This window comes from Lepidochelys kempii, chromosome 2 (genome assembly GCF_965140265.1).
Source record: "Lepidochelys kempii isolate rLepKem1 chromosome 2, rLepKem1.hap2, whole genome shotgun sequence".
Taxonomy (NCBI): domain Eukaryota; kingdom Metazoa; phylum Chordata; order Testudines; family Cheloniidae; genus Lepidochelys; species Lepidochelys kempii.
Genome location: NC_133257.1, coordinates 70,770,041 through 70,783,873, shown reverse-complemented (window position 1 = coordinate 70,783,873; position 13,833 = coordinate 70,770,041). Strand labels below are relative to the sequence as shown.

Sequence of the window (13,833 nt, the reverse complement as noted above, 5' to 3'; positions counted from 1 at the left end):
CTGCCCCATCCAACCCCCCTGTTCCCCACCTTCTGACTGCCCTGACCCCAATCCACACCCCCAATCTCTGACCACACCCTGAACTCCCCTGACCTCTATCCAAACCCACCCCCACAACCACACTGCCTGGAGCACCGGTGGCTGGTGGCGCTACAGCCGCACCGCCCAGAGCACCAGGTCAGGTCACGGCTCTGCAACTGCGCTGCCTGGCCGCCCAGAGGGTTGCGCCGGCGGTGCGGCACGCTGAGGCTGCAGGGGAGGGGGAACAGCAAGGGAGGGACCGGAGACAAGCCTCCAGGGCCAGGAGTTATGGGGCCGGACTGGAGGGTCCCGCGGACCGTAGTTTGCCCACCTTTGAGCTAGAGGCCCTTAATACACCAAAATTTGAATTTCAAATTCTGTAGGGAGTAAGCCTGTTTAAATACAACTATTTAAACTGGATTTTGATTAGTTCTAGGCTTTTTCGGAGCTTTTTAAAAATATATTTAAGCTAAAACTCAAGTTGTCATGGCTCCTTTAAGGCTGAGATTTTAATTTAAATTTATTAAATTTAAAGTTAGATGTTGCCATAGCAACTTTAACTCTGCTTTTGTACCTATGCATTTCAGGGTGGATAAAAATTTATTAAAAACAGATTTTTTTAAAAAATTTAAATCAAATACAGGGTTTTTAAAATAAACCTATTTTAAAATATTAAATTATGACAATTACAATCATTTTAATTAATTTAATAAAATATTAAGCAGTACATGTTTGCTGCCAAGTTTTAAAGGAGCACAGAATCTGGTGCAAGAAGTGGAATATAGCTGAACTGGTTGGTAATAGTAACTGTACTATAATTTAATTGAATAGCCTTGTGGAGAGAGGACAGGATGACACCAAAGAAGCCCAACACAGTAGCAATGAACTTCAGAAAGGGGAACTACACAAAAAATGAGAAGCTAGTTAAACGGAAATTAAGTGAAAAAGTCACAACAGTGAAATGCCTGCAAACTGCATGGAAACTTTTAAAAAACACCATAATAGAGGTTCAAATTAAATGTATACCCAAAATGAAAAACACAGTAAGAGGACCAAAAAAGTGCCACCACGGCTAAACAAAGTAAAAAAAAGAGTGGTTAGAAGCAAAAAGACATCTTTAAAATTTGAAAGTCAAATCCTACTGAGGAACATAGATAGGAGCATAAACGCTGGCAAATCAAGTGTAAAAATATAATTAGGCAAGCCAAAAAAGAATGTGAAGAGCAACAAGCCAAAACCTCAAAAATTAACAACAAAAAAAGTTTAAGTATATTAGAAGCAGGAAGCCTGCCAACTGATCAGAGGGGCCGGTGGACGACCACGGTGATAAAGGAGCACTTAAGGAAGATACTGCCATTGTGGAGAAGTTAAGTGAATTCTTGGCCTTGGTCTTCATTGCAGAAGATGTGAGGGAGATTCCCATATGTGAGCTATTCTTTTTAGGTGACAAATCTGAGGAACTGTCGCAGATTGAGATGTCAATAGAAGAGCTTTTGTAACAAAATACATAAATTAAGCAATAATAAGTCCCAGACCTCAGAAAACTTCAAAGAATGATATTTAATAAATTTCACTTGATTACCCAAGAATGGAAGCACTGCAGATGGCAGAGAAAGTAAAGGAACAAGATTTAAAAATACTATCAGTATGTATGAATCCCATGGAGACTCATGAACCCTTAGTATACACATCAAGCTAAGCATCACCCATAGCTCTTTACAGAAGTACATTATTCCATACCATATACCTCAAGTTTATCACACATATTGGCTTGCATGATAGCAGCAATCTATGGAGACACCTAAAAATTCATGCAAGGAATTTAGTATTCTTGAATCTCACTGGACCTCAAAACATACACAACTTTGCAAATGTTTTTTTTATTATTATTGTTGTTTTTTCATTTTTATTTTAAGGTACATCTAGTTTCACGTAGCTTAAAAATAGCTAAGGAGCTACTGACATCCATTACAGGGACACTGCCAACAATATCTAGTCAATTTCAGCTGCAGATACTACACTTCTCCCTGATTCTTCACAAGGAGAGTTTTGGTTTGGTTTTATAGTCATATTGTCCCTTTTTAGAAAATGTTATTTTCCTCCACAGTTGCTGTGTGAAAGACCCACAAAATCAAAAGCAACTAACTATACAAGGGAAACAGCGAAAGTGATAATAAAAAGTGATGTCAAATGCAGAAAGTAAACCATTTTTGTTCTGTGTTTGTAAAGCACTTAGCATAATGGAGTCCTGGTCTATGACAGTACAAATTCAGTAAAAAATAAATATGACAAAAAAACCTGATAGCTTCCATTTAAGAGTATACCTTGGTGTTAACTGAACATCAGTAGGTAAAAAAATTCAGACTGGAATGAGATTTTTTAGCTGACAGTGTCCCTGTTTTGACCAAAATTGCCATTTATTTCCCTAAATTAACAAATCCCCTTCAATCAGAATGTATCACATCTGAAGTACCCAATCCAACTATCTATTACAATAACCAAACAAATCTGAGTTTATGAGCAGAACAGTGATTAGACTGGCAATTAAGCATAACAAATGTAAGAGAAGTTTGAAAATTAGATTGTGACATTATAAAAATGAACACAACAAAATTAAGGAGACATACAGATTAAGTAAAACAAAACTGAAATTGTGACTTCTGTACACAATAGCAATCTGTACTCCAAGTCATTAAATGTGCCAATTTTTTTTTGAATAATATGAAAATAAAGAAGCTCATGTTCACTTACAACTGTCTTTTTTGTAAAGCATTAAGCATAACAAGGAATTATGCCTTTTAGGCTTTGTCTACACCCATGTTAGGATGACCGACAGCCACTGCAATAATTACTGTAGTTTTTCATGTTCACACTACCCTTCTTCCGCCGGTGGTGTGTGTTCTCACCAGTAAAGCTTGTAAGGATTTAAGTGGGTGGCTGACAGCCCAAGCTGTCAGCACCCAGCAGTGGGGCTTACAGCTGTGAGCTCTGTGCAGTGCTGACAGGCTATGTAAATAATGCAGTGTTTACACAGACACTGCGTCGCCCTAACTACATTGACCCATGCGCTACACCTCTTGTGGAGGTGGAGTCATTAGGTCGGTCTAATGGAGGACTGACATCAATGGGAGAAACCCAGTAGTGTAAACCTGGCCTTAATGTCCTCCACCTAAAAGTGAGGCATTTCATTCTATTGTATCAATGTTTTTATGTAGGTACCCACCACTCATTTCCACAGTATCTCAGGACTGATGTTAGCTAGCAATACAAAAGAAATATACAAATATAAGGTGTTTAAAGACCTAAACAAGGTTTAATTAACTGAAAATCTATTTTTAAAATGTACACTAACAACATCAAGATGAATAGTTGCCATGACAGAAAAGGAGAACTGTTTAAACATTTTTCTTTCTCCAAAATAAATAGGGATGGCAATTTAAGATGGTATATGTATAGTGTTCCACACCTCAAGTATTTATCCATGGCACGATCAGTATATATCATTGGACTGCACACTATAATAGAACACAGACAGTGGCAGGAACCACACAGTTTCACAGTTGAGCAGAAGTGTTTTGGCTGTACAGTGAATTGACAAAGATGACAAAAAAATTGTACTCAGTTTTACATGGTCATATCATTTCTGCAAGACCTGTGTCGCTTCCAAGAAGACAGGAAGGAAGTTAAAAGGTTGCTTAAAGATCAGGTTCTTTGTGGGAGAAAAGTGAAGAAGATACTAATATTAGTATGCCACATTTCCCGTCCCCTCCTCCCCGCCTCTGCCTCACACAAGAGATTGAAGCTTACCAAAAGTATACAAAGGAGTTACTTTTCTGGTAGTCAATAAATTACACTAAAATCAACAAGTCTGCATCCAGCTAATTTAACAGATATATCAAGAGTTGAGAAAGTAGTAACACTATGTTCACAAAGGATAATATGGAGAAACTTCATCTTGAACCACCTCCTAATATTTAGGGCCACTGGCAGACAGGTGACACATGCTTCACAATCAATACCAAGAAAAGTCATCCCATGTGGATGACAACTCCTATAGGGTGCATACATAATCTATGAAAAACAAAATGAAACCTTACACAAGTGCTGGATAACATGAACAAACAAATTATGTAAGCATATAAAGTGTTGTACCATTACTTTCATAAAACTAACAATTCAAACAGAACTGAGGGACAATTTCATATGCTGAACTCTAGAATAGCTGCCTCAAATCCTTGTGGAGATAAGCTATCGGAATATATTATTGTCAATTCTGAGCTAAGTTTGTATTTTAGCTGTACTATAAAAGCTTTTACTTTGATATACTTTAGTCAAGGACTGGGAAATCAAATGTTCATTTCATTTGTTTCTTTAAACTTTGCTGATTGCTACTTAAAACATATTTCTTCAGTTTGATTTGATGTATTTATTTCAATTTATATAAAATAAAGGATGGTACCTATTGCTTCATACTAAGCACCCTTTAGATCCTTTAAAAACACAATGACAAAAATTCCCTCCTTATAACAGCAGCAGTTTCATCGAACCACATCAGAAAGAAAAAGAAAAAAAAAAAAAGGGCAGAAGCAGTTTAAAGACTGAAACAATATTCTTTGTCCATCATCAGCCCCTGTCATAACTTGTCCCTGCATCCTTCTGTAAACTAAGGAAGAGATATCGCTTTGCAGAACCCTAAAAATCACCACATTTGCATTATTTTCATGTGATGGGGTGAACTCACCTGGCACTGGACAGGGAAAGGTTAAGTCACATCCCCATAAGTCTACCGGGCATGCTCAAGGTGAAGCACTTCTATAAAAGAGAGCAGCCCAGCTCAGTCTGGGCTGACTGCTGAGGAGGAAGGATGTTCCCTGCTGGCTCCAGCACAGGAACAGCTGGAACCCAATTGCAGAAGCCAGAGGTGCCAAAACCCAGACAGATGCCCAAGTGCATGTGGACACCCGAGAGGGACCAGTGGCACCCACTAGAAGCCTGGAGACCCTGATGATGCCTCAACGAGGACTCCCAAAGACATGGTAAGAAGTGGCCTGGGGGGGACTAGTTATAGTCCTGTGGCAAGCCGGTGTGTTTAGGTCAGAGTCCTGCTAGCTCGGTGGTGGAACGCTCAGCCACTGCTAGGGCCCTGGGCTGAGACCCAATGGAGACGGGAAGGCCCACATCCTCCTAGGTGATGGCCCACTGTCCTCTAGGCCTTACAGCCTTAAGTGCTGGGGCAACTCTGACTCTGGCCACTAGGCCTTAGAGCCCTGAGGCCAAGAACAGTCCTATGGACTTATTCACGGAGTAAACTTACCCTGCACTGGACAGGGTACCCCAACCCTGTCACTTCTCAGAAGAGTAAAAAACCAGTTCCAAAGTCAAAGAAAATTCTCTCCAAACAAACTCCTTCCTTCCCTCACCTTGTTTTGTTTTTTGTTTTTTTTAAAAAACCAGCTCCTGCATCTCTACTTAACACAACTGTAGAACTATGACCTAAGACTACCTCTCCCTGTATGCAAGTAGGTCTAAGACCATTGAGGGCTTTATAGGTAAATACCAGAAACCCTGCATTCTACACAGAATCCAGAGTCCGTGAAGATCACAAAGCCACAACCCATGCCAATGGCAGGATACGCCACTAACAATCAGGCTACTGCATTTTGCAGCAATTTAAGTTTCCCAATATATTTCAGATAAAGTCTTCTATAGAATTCACTGTAGTAACCTAACCCTCAGTTGACAAAGGTGTGGATGGCAGCTGCAATAACTGCACCCAAAAGAATGGACATAAATAAAAGGAAGACAGATAATCTAATCATTAGAGCTCCACATTAAGGAAAAGCGTGAACAGCATAATATAGAAACAAGATAAAAAACTTATACCACAGTGGCAACTCCTGTCCCCACTCCAGATGTTGTGGTCTGGTGTACAGTGTTGCAGTGCTGCTCAGTCAAATTTGGCCTGTCTGCCCCTCTGTCATGATGGGAGGAGTGGACAGGCCAAATTTGAGTGAGTGGCACTGCGACACCATGTGCCAGGTTGCAATGCCTGGAGCAGGGTGTTAGTCCTAGCCCCACAGGACTGGAGCTGCTGCTGTGGTGTACTTGCTTTGCCAACCACCCCCAGGGTTTCCTACCCTTCCCCCTGCCCCTGCGTGGCAGGACCCCACCCCCATGTCTCCTGTGATTAAAATAAATATAAAAAAGAATTTAATGGGATTCCACTGATCATCTAATAGGACCAGGAAATCCTACCAGAATCCTACACTGCAAACTTGAACAAAAGGCAAACATACACCTTCATTCAAAGGGGAAAGAGTCAATACTTGTGTTATTTCCTAGTTGCTCTCCCAATCAACCCAGCATCACTTAAGTTCTATCTGGATTGAGCCTCAGTTTACAAACTGCCTACCACCCCGACCCCTCAAAAAACCCTACCTCAGATCAAGGCCTTTATGCTTTCTTTTTGCCTCTCCCATACCCAAGCTATTAAGACTTACAACAAAAGAAACCCGCCCTCTCACAATCAGTTTCAGCTCAAGACTTCTGCACTAGTGATCTAGCCATCTTCCCATCTGCTTCATTTGTCAAAAGCAGACTCGCTGTAAATGCGGATGACCTGTGAAGCTGAACCCAGGGAGGATGGTACCTAGGAACCACTTCATCAATGGTTGAGTACAGTATTCCAAACCACTGACTACATGGTTTGTCAGGGGGACAGTATTGTCCCTCAGAGTCCTCTAGATATGCTTAGGTCACATTAGACTTAGAGGGCAGATCATGAAAGTAGGACCTGCCCTGATAAAAAGCTGTGCTCAACCTCAAATTAGAGAGAGTAACCTATGCTGACGTAAATGTCAGTGAGTACTATCATTGCACCAGCACTTCATGGAGACTCCACTATATCATGAGGAAACAGATACACTAAAACCAATCTCATTTTAACTCCATCTCAGAACTCTTATATACAAGATGGACACACCTAGAATTGGATCCAATTATCTTGGGTATACCATATTCTCACCTAGCAGGCACCAAATGCACTGAAACAAGTCCTGCAACATTCTCACAGTATATGCATCTGTGTAGGCCTCATCCCTTATCAAATAACTTATCTTACTGACTACTAACCACGCACTGAATAACAAGAAACAAAGGCCAGGATTCTCCTCCACGGACACCTTCCTTTACAGATTTAAATTTACGAACAAAAACCAAAGGAAGCGGGAATACAATTTTCAATTCTACCATACGCCTTAAGTTCTCATCTTGCCTCATCTCCCCTTGACACACATGAACAAACCCAAGTTCTGGAAACAGAATCCAATCTCCAGTTGATGGCACCATTATTCCTTATATTCCTTCCACCACTCCTTACAGTGGCCAAGAGTTCGTGCAAAAGATCACCATCCACCTTGCAGCTTGTCCTGGAGAAACATCCTGATAATATCACTATTCACCCAACAGAGAAGTCCTCAATACTTCCACAAAAATTCCCACTCTCATAGACTTTAAGGTCAGAAGGGACCATCATGATCATCTATTCTGATCTCCTGCACACTTAATTACAAATATGAGTATTTCTAATGAGGTAAACATTGTCCATATTTCATCTCTCCACTGGTTTCTCCCATTACAAGGAAAAGTAGTAACAATTCACATTATATGAATTTATTCCTTCTCCATACATATTTAACAATAACCTCCAGCAATTACAAATAAAAGTTAAACAGTTTTAAACCTGTGTGCTTTTTCCCCAAATGTGAAATCTTCCAAGCATGTACAATCTTGTTTATTCCACTGTGTGGCCAGGTACAACACTAAACTTCTAATATAGCCAATAAGTCTTCAGAAAATGTTTTCCAAGGACAAACCATTTTTTTTTCCCCTTTAAATACCAAAGAGGCCCAGTTCACTAAGTAGATCTCAGGCATTTAAGACTTTATAAAGTTGCTGGTATTGATCCATATTCCACACAGAATTCAACAGGTAGTCAGTGCAGATCAGAGTCAGACTAGCATAATATGCTCATGGTGTGATACTGCACTTATCTACATGTGTAATGTACTTCAAAATGTAGTAGATACAGCATTCCTAATCCTGGCTTTACCACTGGCTTCTTATGTTCTCTTGGACAAGTCACTTAACTCCCCTTTGGCACAACTTCCTTCAACATCCCTGATACTAGGATAGTAAAATGTTTTGAAATCTACAGATAGCACTTAGAAAACTAAGTATAAATGTAGCTACCTTCCATTTATGCCAAGTATGGTGACTGGATGAAAAACTATGCATTGTCCTCCTTCTAAATGTCTCATTTCCTTCCTGTAATTAGCGGATGTTCTTTTTTGAGCATATGTAATTACCACTAAAATACATGACATGCCTTCAACAGCGGGGACTTGCACAAAGTACTCAAAGCATCTGATATTTTATCTAAAAACTTAGTAGCTTCACAATGGGGGAAAATGTTTTTACTTTGATTTTTCCAAGATAATGGAAGACTTCTCAGTTATCCAGTTAATCAAATAAGAACACTATCTAACAACTTTGGAAAGAATCTCCATTCCTATCCCATATGTTTTCTAGTGTTTTCTATTCCAGTTTATTCATAGACTGGTGGAAAAAGTGTTTAACATGTACCAAAGAAAGTTTTAAATATGTATAACATTGAAAAAATGCCTCACCCCATCATCTAAGGTGAAAACCAAAATGGTATAACAAAAATGTACACATTCTCAAGAAGACTGAGTTCAACCTGCCCATTTTCAAATTCATTTGAACAGCTGAATTTTATTAACAGTTTTACTTCTAGATCACAGGTCTGACCACCATTTGGTAGGAACCAAGAGTATATGATGGCTGTTTGGAAACATGTATGAGTAAACACTACCCACTCATTTAACTTTTAAGTGTCCACATCTCAATTTACCCATTTAATGACAATTGCAGTAAACAAGCTAAACACTGAATTGACATGCAGAACAGTCTTATCTCAAGAGGCAGCCCCTCCAGACCAGCACTGACAACTGGAAAGATTTATGCTCTAACTCTTCTATGCATTGTTATTGTTTAAGAGCAGACAATGTTTGTCAAGAGCAGTCCCTGCCCTAGAAAGCTTATGATCTAGAAGATGTACATAGAAAGACACAGTATGCACCGTGAGATGGGGAGAAAGGAGCTATATTTATTAAATATTCTTAATTGATCTTCAGGGTTTACCTGCTACATGCAGGCGGGCTGAACCAGCAAGGGTAATAACCTGGTGAGAAGCCCAGCCCATTTGCTACACATGTGCTGGTGGGAAAGAGGGCAGTACCAGGGTGCTATTCTTTTTTCATATCCACTTCTGGCTGACAGCTGTCAGATAAATGTGATGCTCCCCCACCCACTTCTAGCTAATGAAAGGAAGTGCATTTTTATCCCTTCTCCAGCCTCCTTACTGCCCCCCTTCCTTCTCTTAAAGTTTCCTGGCTGCTCTGTGTGCATGTATGTCTAGTGGTAGGGAAGTGTCTGTTACTCTCCTCTTCTCAGCTACCTACTATAGATCCTCCTCCTCCTCTGTTAAGAACTCCATGGCCGGGTTCTGCTCTACTTCTCCCAAGCAGCCACATGAAAAGCAGGAAATGCACTGGCACAGTTTGTCTACAGATTGACGGAAGTAACACTAAATCAGTTTTCAGAGTAGCAGCCGTGTTAGTCTGTATTTGCAAAAAGAAAAGGAGTACTTCATCCGATGAAGTGAGCCGTAGCTCACGAAAGCTTATGCTCAAATAAATTTTAGTCTCTAAGGTGCCACAAGTACTCCTTTTCTTTTTATTAAATCAATTTATAATTGATTCATATTTGGAAGGTTAGCAGCAAGGATTGTAAAGCTTTTTAAACGAATGCTTACATTCTGCGTAAATAGCATATTTAGGCACACACGTGCCTCAAGGAAAACATCCTAACCTGCCACTGGGAGCAGATTTTAAAGTCTTAACATATCATTTATCTGTGGTGTAACTACATTCACTTCAGTGAAGTTCACACCTCAGCATATTTCATTAAAGTCTCCCATTAAAGTGTTTCCAAAGTTCTCAATTGTTAGGGAAAATTTACTTAATCAAAATGCTTAAACTAATATGAAAGGTGACATCTATAATGCACTTGATGTGATAACTGCACAGTGCAGGGAGAGGTGGTGTTGTCAGGTCAGACATCAGTATGAAAATCCAATATACAAACAACTGTATTACATTAAAGAGGAGCAGATTGCTGGTGTAAAGAGTAATCTGTTCAGCCTCTCCTGATAATGCAATTATTTAAACATGTGCTTAATTTTACTAACAGAGTACACTACTTACATTAGTAAACTTCAGTGTGTACATAAGTGTTCATGGGATTAGGGCCTTTACTGGCAATAAGCAATGACTATATACTACATTTTAGCACTGAAGTTATAGCAGGGTGCTATGAGAGTCTAATGTAAAGACGTGTTTTACAAAATATAGCACTCTAACATATTTTAAAATAGGATTAATTTGTACAATTGTAACTGTAAAAAAGTACATTTGACATTATTCCTTTTTAACTTTAAATGTGCTCAACTACTCACTAACTAAAAAATAAATTACTCTACTCTGCAAAATCTGTTCCCAATTATTTGTACTAACAGTCACAAGAAAGAGCAGATGAACCCTAAACAAGGTAAAAAGAAAATTCAACTTGAGTGTACACTGTGTAGTTAATAGTTTGAAAGTATTATTCTTAAGAAGTAATGACAAGGAGAATCCAATGTGAAAAAGAGCAGTAGACAACATGTGTTTTCCAGTTTCTATGAAACACCAGAAACTGAAGATACAGCATGCTCGCAGACCTAACACTTCTTACAGGGTTTGACTGTTGTCAAAGGCGGGCACAGAAGCGTGGACAGGCTGAGTCATTCCCTGTAGTAACTTCAGGGCGAATCCCCTTCCCGATAGCGGTGGGAAGGGAACACAGAGGACAGCCCCGCCCGGCCAGCCCCGCTCCCTCGCGCGCTGTTTACAAACAGCCTCTGCCAAGGTACGGGTCGGCCCCAGCCCTCCCCAAGGAGATGCTGCTCCTCGGGTCACTCTGAGGGCAGCCCCCCGTCCATCTTCACAGTGACCCCCCGAGGCAGGGGAGGGATCCCACCTCCACCCCCACTCGCCCTTCTCTGCTGCGCCCAGCGGGTGTCAGCCGGGCGCGCTGCTGGGGACAGGCCCACGCAGCCCAGTGAGCCACTCACCCCCACGAGCCTGCGGGGAGGGGGAACCGCCACCCCGGGGGCAGGGCCTCGCCAGCCTCCCCCCACTAGCTCCTGCCTGGCTCCCCCGCCCCTCAGCGGTCAGGAGGGGGCTCCGGGGTCCCGCTTCCCCCGGGCGAGACTCACCCACAGTGGCGAGGCGGCCCCGCGCACCATCCTGCGGTGACCGGCAACAGCGGCTCCTCACTGCGGCTGGGTCCGGCCCATGGGCTCCGGACGCACCCAGCAGAGCGCGGTCGGGGGCTCCCTGAGGGGGCCTGGGAAAGCGCCAGACCCGGGGGAGGCGGTTGAGGGACTCTGGGCACCGCTCGAGCCCCCCCACCGTCCTCCTGGCGCAGCCGCTGCCGCTGTTTGTTATTGTCGTCACTCTCTTCCGGCGCAGTGCACGCTGGGTAAAGGAAAGCCGGGAGCGGGAGGGGAACCATAGAGAGGAGGCGGGCGCCGGACAGAGCGGAGCCGGAAGGAAGGAGAAGGCTGAGGGGAGGGGTCCCGGAGGATGCTGAAGAGCAGGCGGCCGGGCTCGGAGGAGCGGGGCGGGGGGGAGAGCGGCATGCGCGTGCAGTGGAGCGTCGCGCAGAGGGGGCAGCCGGGCTTGTGAGCGAGGTCCGGGGGCGGTGGCAAGAGGCTGGTTGTGGGGCTGTGGGGTGTGGGACTGAGGCCCACGCACTGGGGGCCGCTGGGTATGTGAGTGAGGCGCCGGGGGGGGGGGGGGGGGAGAGACGAGAGTGGGTGTGTGTCTGAGGTCCAAGCCCTAGCCACTCCTACCCCATTTTGCGTGCTCAGGTAGAATTACCTCATGTGACACCAGTTCTCTTTTCTGCTGGCCTCCATAGTCCCAATCACGTAGGGTAGCTAAGTGGTATGTCTACAGTTGGAGCTGGGCACGTGATTACCAGCTTGTGTAGACATAAATTATAGCTGGCACAGGCAGCAGCTAGTGGCCTCACAGGCTAGCCATGGGAAGTAACCTGCCTGAAGCCAGAGGGTACGTGGTAAGGGCAGCTAGCCCAATCTGCCACCCAGCACTGTCCCTTCTACCCCAGCTGTGCCAGGGGTGCAATTTAAGGGGAGGCGGGGCGGGAGACACCCTTGAGCTTCATATAGGAGGTGTGGGATCTCCCAGGTGGAGCTGTTAGCTTCAGCACAGCATTAGTGTGAAATGTAAGTTCTGCAGGGGAGATGTACCCCTGGGGCAGGGAGTCAGTATTTTGTTTACAAACAGTGGCAGGGTGATTAAGATAAGAAAGGGCTGGTGATTAAATTAAGTGTCTGGAAGTCTAGCCTGTAAAACAGGAATACCTGTGGGAGAGGGGGAGGTATATTTTTGAGAGAACATATGGGACTCTGAAAGAATACAGACAAGCCCTCTGAGCCATGGTTACATTCAGAAAAGGAGGCAATTTGGGGGTGTAGGGTGAAAAGAAGAAGCCAAAACCAAGGGAAAGGATAGCAGTAGTACGGAGAAGTTCCCGTGCTACCTGTGGTACTTATGTAGTCCCATCACCATAGTATTTGAGTCCCTCACAGGGTCTAAAAAACAGGAGTATTTGTGGCACCTTAGAGACTAACAAATTTATTTGAACATAAGCTTCTCTAAGGTGCCACAAGTACTCCTGTTCTTTTTGCGGATACAGACTAACATGGCTGCTACTCTGAAACAAGGTCTACACTATTTCTCCTCACAGCCTCTCAGTGAGGTGAAGCAGTGCTGTTATCCCCATTGCATGGATGGGGCACTGAGGCACACACAGACTAAAGGCCAGATTTTCAAAAGTATTTAGATACCTTGTGGGATTTTCAAAAGCACCTAGAAGGTTAGGTTTCAGAGTGGTAGCCGTGCTAGTCTGTATCAGCAATTGATGAGGTGGGTTCTAGCTCATGAAAGCTTATGCCCAAATAAATTTGTTAGTCTCTAAGGTGCCACAAGGACTCCTCATTGTTTTAGAAGGTTAGGTGCGTTGTAAATGCCATTAGATGCTTACTGCCTCTTTGGGCACAGGCGCCAACTTTTGTTGGTGCCAGTTGGTGCTCGTGCCCCTGGCCCTGCACCCACCCCCGCCCCAAATCCGCCCCTCCCTGCCCCTATTGGATCCCTCCCCAAATCTCTGCCCCAGCCCCGCCTCCTCCCCCCTCCCTCCCAGGCTTGCCTCAAGAAACAGCTGTTTCGCAGCACAAGCGCTGGGAGGGAGAGGGGAGAAGCAGGACCCAGCGGCACGCTCAAGGGAGGAGGCAGAGGTGAGCTGTAGCAGGGCGGGAAGGTGCTGGTGGGTGCAGAGCACGCACCAATTTTTTCCCATGGGAGCTCCAGGGTGCCTAAAAGGTTTTGAAATTCTGTCCTTAAGGTATTGGCCTGAAGTCATACAAGAAGTCCATGGAGGGAGTAGAACCCAGGTGTTTCAGGGCTAGCTCCCTATCCAGCAGACCAGCCTCTCTCTCTCCTGCATGTTGCAACAAAAGAGGATTCTGATAGATGGGAGCAAAACCAAGGTGGCCAGTTCTCTGAGATTCCAGCAAACGGTCCAAGGAGGTTGGGATGGATGTCA

At 43.5% G+C, this 13,833-nt stretch overlaps 1 protein-coding gene across 9 annotated transcripts in view; it reads right to left on the bottom strand.

Moving 5' to 3' along the window:
- RB1CC1 (RB1 inducible coiled-coil 1) overlaps window positions 1-11,687 on the bottom strand; it is a 169,135-nt gene extending 157,448 nt beyond the window's left edge. For 6 of the 9 annotated variants that reach the window (XR_012157218.1, XR_012157217.1, XM_073331179.1 and 3 more), the window contains exon 1: window positions 11,417-11,687. The gene's annotated coding sequence lies outside the window, so the exon portion shown is untranslated. The remainder of the gene's footprint in view (window positions 1-11,416) is intronic. The other 3 variants (XR_012157216.1, XM_073331183.1, XM_073331184.1) reach the window with 1 other exon arrangement.
- Window positions 11,688-13,833: the final 2,146 nt, after the last annotated feature.